The 7,318-nt window shown below is 37.5% G+C and overlaps 1 non-coding gene across 1 annotated transcript; it reads right to left on the bottom strand.

Annotated features, from left to right (window-relative positions):
- Positions 1 to 344: 344 nt before the first annotated feature.
- Positions 345 to 451, bottom strand: LOC122098632. The gene has a single exon (XR_006145762.1). It is a non-coding gene; the product is annotated as a U6 spliceosomal RNA (small nuclear RNA).
- Positions 452 to 7,318: the final 6,867 nt, after the last annotated feature.

The raw sequence follows: 7,318 nt of genomic DNA, 5'->3' as shown, positions 1-7,318 counted from the left end.
GCGATGCCATTTTTCTTATGGAGGCATAGAATTTCATTGGTATAAATAGCACATTTTCTTGATCTATTTATCTGATGAGGGGCATCGGGGTTGGTCCTATATCTTAGCTATCGTAAACAATGCTACAATAAATATAATTGTGCTGGTAGTTTTAGTACCGTCTTGTTTGTGATATTTTGGGTAAATGCCCAAAAGTGGGATTGCTGTGTCATAGGGGATTTCTATGTGGAGTCTTTTGATGAACCTCCATACTACTTTCCAAAGTGGTTGAACAAGTTTATACTCCCACCAAGAGTGCAGTACAGTTCCCTTGTGGCCACATCCCCTCCAGCATCTGTTGTTGTAAAAGTATGGAATGGTACAGGAATTTGCCTGTCATCCTTGTGCAGGGGCCATTCAAATCTTCTCTGTATCGTTCCAATGTTAGAGTACGTGATGCTGAATGGAGCATAGAACATGTTTTATATATAAAGTGTAATTGATTTTCTTAAACTAGACAATTCAACAAAAAGTAAGTTTAAAAAATTTTTCATGAAATTTTAGAGCCATGTACTTCTTACATAAGCACACATTTAAGAATAAAGTCAAGATTGACATGTCAAAAACAAAATAATTCCAGATATTTGTTGTTCAAGAGATGTGTAGGAGGAGGAATTCAATTATTCTATACAAGGCACCTGTCTAATGAACACTGCAGCAAGTGTTGAGTTTTGTTAAAAGTTTTAATGGTTTAAATATATTGGATTTTGGGAATTTGCTTATATATGCTAAAACTAGGACTGTTTGACAGGTAATAAAACTTTTTGATAAAGTATTTAAGATTTATGGTAACAGATATATGCTATTATGTATGTATATTTCAGAGTTTCTAGAGAGGTTGCCAAGTCTTTGTGTAAAGGAGCAGAATAAAGAGTTAAGACTTTGTTAACTTCAGTTTCTGTTAAAACTATAGGGCTTCCTTATTTTATTTTATGTTTTTTTATTTTTTGGGGGGTCCGGTTGTGGGGACTGAACTATGGGCCTGGGCGCTCTCCCTCAGCTCTTCAGCTCAAGGCTAGCGCTCTACCACTTGAGCCACAGTGTCACTTCCGGCTTTTTTCTTTTTGCTTATGTGGTGCTGAGGAATCGAACCCAGGGCCTCATGCATGCAAAGCAAGCGCTCTACCACTGAGCTACCTTCCCAGCCCCTGGCTTCCTTATTTTATACGATAGCGAGGAACAAATGATGATATAAGTCATATACAAATGATTAGATGTGCCAGAAATAGTAATCTTAGTGGGTAACTTTAAAGATTACTCATAACCTAAAAACCTCTTGTTGAATATCATAATCTTAGCCCATTTTCAATGTACAGGAATATGAGAAAATAGTAAAATCTAATAGGTAATATCCTTCAAATACTGAAAAACTGATAATTATTTTAGTTTTTATTTTAATCATTAATATTTTCTTATTGGTTTTCCTTTATGTAGCATTGTTTCCTTGTAATATAATACAACTTTTTAAAAGTCATCATTAGGAGGTACTTTGAGAAGGTTTCTGGGATGGCCAAACTATTTTTTATAGGGCATGTGAATTTACAAAGAGGAAAATTAAGAACAAAATATTTATTAAAAATGATTAAGTAGAGTCTGAATCAGGAGTGTTGATAAATATCCACACCTAAAATCTTAACCCTAGGCTGAAGCAGTGGTATAACAGAGTTGAGGCCACAAAAGTGAGAGACTGTGTTTTGTTTTGTTTTATATTTTGATTTTTCTGGTCATGGGGTTTGAACTCTGGGCTCTAGGTGCTCTCCCTCAGCTCCAGGCTAGCGGTACCACGTGAGCCACAACACACTTCCATCTTTTTCTGCTTATGTCATGCTGAGGAATCAAACCCAGGGCCTCATGCATTCAAGGCAGGCACTCTACCAATGAGCCACCTTCCCAGCACCTGAGAGACTGTGTTTTAAAAAATCACCTAAACAATATTTGCTTTCTTATTTGGGTTATATAATGAAATATATTAATATCTTTTTATGTCTTTTTGAATTGTCATACTTCTAAATTTATACTAACTTCAGCCACTTTATCCTTCTCAAAGTGATGAAATATTTCTGAGAGTTTGCTTTTGTGAAGATTGTTTTTGCATTTATAATTTCTTCTGAATCATTTTTATTTTTATCAAAATAACTTTATATTTCATATTGATGGGTTATCATACATCAAATACCTCCAAATGTACATGTAGAGTCTAAAGATAGCAGTATGAATATTCTCATACAGTTCTTGTTTATCTGTTATGTACTTTCAGTATTGTGATATTTCTCTTTCTCTTTCACTCTTTTATATCCTCTCTTTTTCTTTCATGCTCAATGTCTGGTACTTAGAATTTCTGCTGGTCTACTATGATCCTTCAGAATCCACTGGTATTGTGGAAACATGATAGCGACTATCAGTTACCCTTGCATTCTTTAAGAGTTATAACAGGGACGTGATGTTATTCTTTCCTATTCTAAATGGCAAAACAACAGATCTAGGAATTCCTTGTCACTTTTACTACTGTTACAAATTTTATCTCATAGGAATCATCGAGACGATAGGATAATTTTATCCTCTGACCTAAAAGTTCTTTTTCTTTTACAAACAAACTTTTTCTTTTATTATCAGTGAATACATATAATGAAAACAATGCTAACCTTTTCATATTTGGATTCTAATTTGTTTAATTCTGATGTAATTTTAATGATTTCTTTGCATTTACTGTATTGGCGTTTGTCTTGCTCCTCTTTTTCAAGGTGGTTCAGATGTCTCATTACATTGTTGGTTGCAGATCTCTCCAATTTGTTGATGTAGGAACTCAGAGCTATAAACTTGCCTCTGAGTACTGCCTTTGCTGTGTCCCAGAGGAGCTTGTAATCTGTGTGTTCATTTTTGTTGAATATCATGAACATTTTAATTTCTTTCTCAAGAAAGAAATTAACTGGTGATTCAACAATTTGTCGTTCAGCCTCCATGTGTTACAGGAAGTTCTTTGGTGGATTTTGGTGTGGAGTTCTAATTTTATTCCCTGTGTTCTAAAAGAATGCAAGGTATTACTTCAATATTTCTGAATTTAGACAAGTTTGATTTGTTACCTAAAATATGGTCTATTTTGGAAAATGTTCCATGTGCTGCTGAGAAAAACAACTATTCTGATGCTGCTGGTTGAAATATTCAGTAGATGTCTTTTAAAACTAGCTGATCTATGCAGTTGTTTAGAAGTGCAGTTTCTCTATTGAGTTTTTGAAGAGTTGATCTATCTAGTGGTGATAGTAGTGTGTTAAATCCCCCAACACTTAATGTCTTTGTATCTATGTTATCTTTGAGACAAAGTAGTGTTTCTTGCATAAATTTGGGTTCTCCGTTGTTTAGCGAATAGATATTCAGAATTGTAATATCCTCCTGAAGGAGAGATTCCTTAATTAGTGCATCATAAACTTTTTTTATCTCTTGTGACTAATTTCAATTTGAAGTCAATTTTTTCAGATATTAGGATTGTAACTCCCACCTGTTTATGGGGGCCATTTGCTTGGTAGATTTTCTGTTTGTTTTTTTTGATTTTGTTTTATTATGAAAATATACAGAGGGTTTACAATTACATGGTCAAGATAGTGAGTAAATTTCTTATCAAGCATTGTTGCCTCATCTTTGTTTCCCCATAACATCCCTTCCTATTTCCATACCCCCACCCCTACTGGCGTCTACCATCCCCACCTGTCCACTCCCCACCCCACCGAAGTTGTAAAGGACATTTATAAATATAATGTCTTGTTCATCTTATAGTTGTAATGGGTCCACCTGTAAGCCTATTTAAACAGTTTGTTTTTTTCCGTTTCCCTCCACAAAAATATATCAACACCAAATACAGTGAAAGCAGGGCATATACTCTGGGGGAGATACATACAAAGCAACAAAGAAATCATCTTGTAAACATCTTAGAAACAATCAGAGGAAATTCAAAAATTTGAATCCTTAACATGTGGTTCATTTCACCTAACATCAAGTTGTCTGACAGTTTCTGTTGGTCTCACACATATACTAGTTATTGCAAATAAAGGAAACCATGGGACCTATATTTCTTTGGGCCTGGCTTACTTCACTTAATATAATTTTTCAAAGTCATTCCATTTCCTAACAAATGGGTCAATGCCATTCTTTCTGATGGAGGCATAGAATTCCATTGTGTATGTATACCACATTTTCTTGATCCATTCATCTACTGAGGAGCATCGGGGTTGGTTCTATATGTTAGCTATGGTTGGAGTTCCGGGAAGATGGCGGAGGAGAAGCTGGAATCTGAACAAGCTCTTGCATAGAAAACAGTTTCAGAGTTCCAGTGAACAGTCCCAAGCCAGAGAATCACACCAAGTGTGCCATCACAGGAAAGAGAGTTAGTCAAGAGAGGGGAAGCCAAGCAGACACATCTGAGCACCTGCCAGCAGCTGCCGCTGCAGCGGCAGGGTCGCGGCGGCGACCACCGCCGCGGGGGCATACCTGAGACACAGTCCAGGATGAAGGAGCCAGACGCAGCAGTGGACGAGCGGATTCTACTCCACACCAGCAAGAACCGACAAGGAGCGGACAACTTCATCCTGCACTTTGCAGACCAGAGACGACCCAAGATCCAAGACTCGGCGTGAGTAGAAGCCCAACTTCCTCACTCCTTCTCAGGGAGCAGAGGAGGGAAGGCCACCCCTCCCCCCCCCCAGCACTGGTGATCTCCATCTTGGATACCGACAAAGCTCGGAGGAGCGGCTAGCTCCAGCTCAGGCCTTGGAATAAAATGAGTCATTTAGCAGGTCGCAAGAACTTAACGGCGAAGTGACCTCACAGACTCAGTTCCATCCAGGGAAAAGTCACCCAGCTCAGGCGCCAGCCATTGGAATGGCTCTCCTCACCAGGTAACCAGAGCCAGACCCTGCCCCTCCCTCTAGCAGCCACCACAATCAATTGAAAAACAGAAACACTGAGAATTGCTCCAGGCTGGGTGCTGTGAGTTTTTTTTTCACAAAATAGCCCCAGGGAAAAGCTACTGTTTGTTGAAAGGCCTCAACTCTACCCAGAACCTAGCCTCATCACTGCATCCCCCTCTTTTGTGATTCTCAAAGCAGATCACCCTCCCAGTAAATTAACCTGGGAGGGGGATCTCAAAATCTTGGGTTAAGCAGAGCATTTTTCTGCCTGTTCCAACAAACTAACTTAAGAAACCAATCAAGCCACAGGACCTCAAGCTGACCAGAGACTCCAACCAGACTCTGGTTACAGACAAAAGGGAGATACAGGACTCTTCCCACCCCTCCCAAAAAAAAAAAATCAAAGAACTTTTTTCTTCTTCTTCTTTTTTTCTTTTTTCTTCTTTTTTTTTGTTTTTTTTTTCGTTTTTTGTTACCTTATATATATTAAAAAAAATTTTCCTTTTCTAAAACTTTTATTAATCTTTAATTTTTGCCTCTTCTGAAAAAATAATTGTTTTCTAGTAACTTTTTTTTTTCTCCTCTTATAATTTTTATTTTAGGAATACGTGAATGTGTGTTTTCCTTTCTTTTCTTGTCTTCTTTCTCTTTTTCTTTCATTTTTAATTATCTTTTCGTTTTTTGTCTAGCTCTACTGAACTTCTGATCTTTTCTTCTCACTTTCCTATCCTTTCCACCTTTTCCTCTTTTGTTCTTCTTTATGTGACTTAACTCTTGTCCTGCACATCCTCAGATAAACCCGTAGTTAACTAGTAGACCCTGTCCCCCATTGTGTACACACTTAATCCACAAACTTATTACTCAATTCAAAACCTCTGAGACTTAAATTCATTAATAGCAGTACTACCTCTTTATACCTATATAATATTTTAAGCATTTTTTAAAATTTTTCACATCTCCTCTATGTCCCTCCCTTTCTTTCAACATATTCACATTCCTCTCTAAATAGATGGTCTTTTAATCTCTATAATAACATTAATTTTTACATTTCTATTTTTTTTCTGGTCTCTTTTCATTCCCCTTTCCCTTTCTTCTTTCTCTCTCTCTCTCTACTTGCATCATACCCAACCTATTTCCTGCATTGTGATTAGGACATAGTTAACTCTCCCTGTGCCTCCCCACACCAATCTATTCCTATTTTTTACCCACATCTCTCCCTAACACTAATAATTTCTGGTTTTCCAAATTCTTCTCTGCGGTTCGAAGTCTTTTAACATATAGTTGTTTGATGTTGAATAGATGTATCTGTTGAACTAGATTGTATCTGTAGACTATTGACTGTACAAATGCAAACTTTATTTGATGGTTGCCTTAAGATAGTGTTCTAACACAAAACTGGTGCTATCTTCATCTCAAATGGGCAGAGTAAGCCGGAAAAACACAAGAAAAATGGCAAATTCGGGTATATCAATTCCCAATCTTGATAATCAGGAGTTAGAAGAGATAATGAATAATCCAGAGGAGAGTGCCCAAATAGCTCTACAAACATTGGTGGCAAACATGATAAATGAGAAGTTTGACAACGTACAAAGGACTCTGTATGAGCGTGATAGGGAGAGAGGGGAGGCATCTCAAAAGTTTATACAAGAATATCATAAGCGTGAGGAAGCTTCTCAAAAACTGATACAGGATTTGCGTGAACAACTTGAGAATACTCAAAGAGAAAGGGAGGAATGGTGTGAGCAGGCTGAGAACACTCAAAGAGATCTGCAGGAATCCCATGAACAGGAAGAAGCTAATCAAAGAGTAATACAGGAATTGAGAGACCAGGTAGAGAACACACAAAGATCACTAAAGGCATTCATGGAATACATTAACAAAGTGCTGAAGGAAGTCAGGGAGACCACAAAGGGAATGCTGAATGGAACCCAACAGAAGGAATGGGAGCCCAAAGAAACCATAACCAATCAACTAAGTGATTTGAGGACAAACACTGAACACCAAATTAAGGAAGTAAAGAAATTCATACAAGACCTAAAACAGAGCTTCAACGAAGAACTTGAAGCCATCAAAGCTGACCAATTAGAAGGAAAAGAGATAAAAAACAAAGTAGAGAGTCTTGACAGCAGGTTAGACCATGCAGAAGATCGAATCTCAGGGACTGATGACAGCCTAGATATTATAGAGAAAGAACATACAACCATCCAAGACAAGTCCAAGAAATATGATAGATCTATCCAACACCTGGAAGACACCATCAGAAGGCCTAATCTAAGGATAATGGGTGTAGAGGAGCACCTAGAAACAGAAGTTAATGGTCTAGGAAATTTGTTTAACAGGATCCTAGCAGAGAACTTCCCAAACATGCAAAAAGATAGGCC

This window comes from Dipodomys spectabilis, unplaced genomic scaffold (genome assembly GCF_019054845.1).
Source record: "Dipodomys spectabilis isolate Male_0828 unplaced genomic scaffold, ASM1905484v1 ptg000481l, whole genome shotgun sequence".
NCBI classification, from domain to species: Eukaryota; Metazoa; Chordata; class Mammalia; order Rodentia; family Heteromyidae; genus Dipodomys; species Dipodomys spectabilis.
Note: the sequence above shows the minus strand (reverse complement) of the source record. Positions and strands in the feature narration are given on the sequence as shown.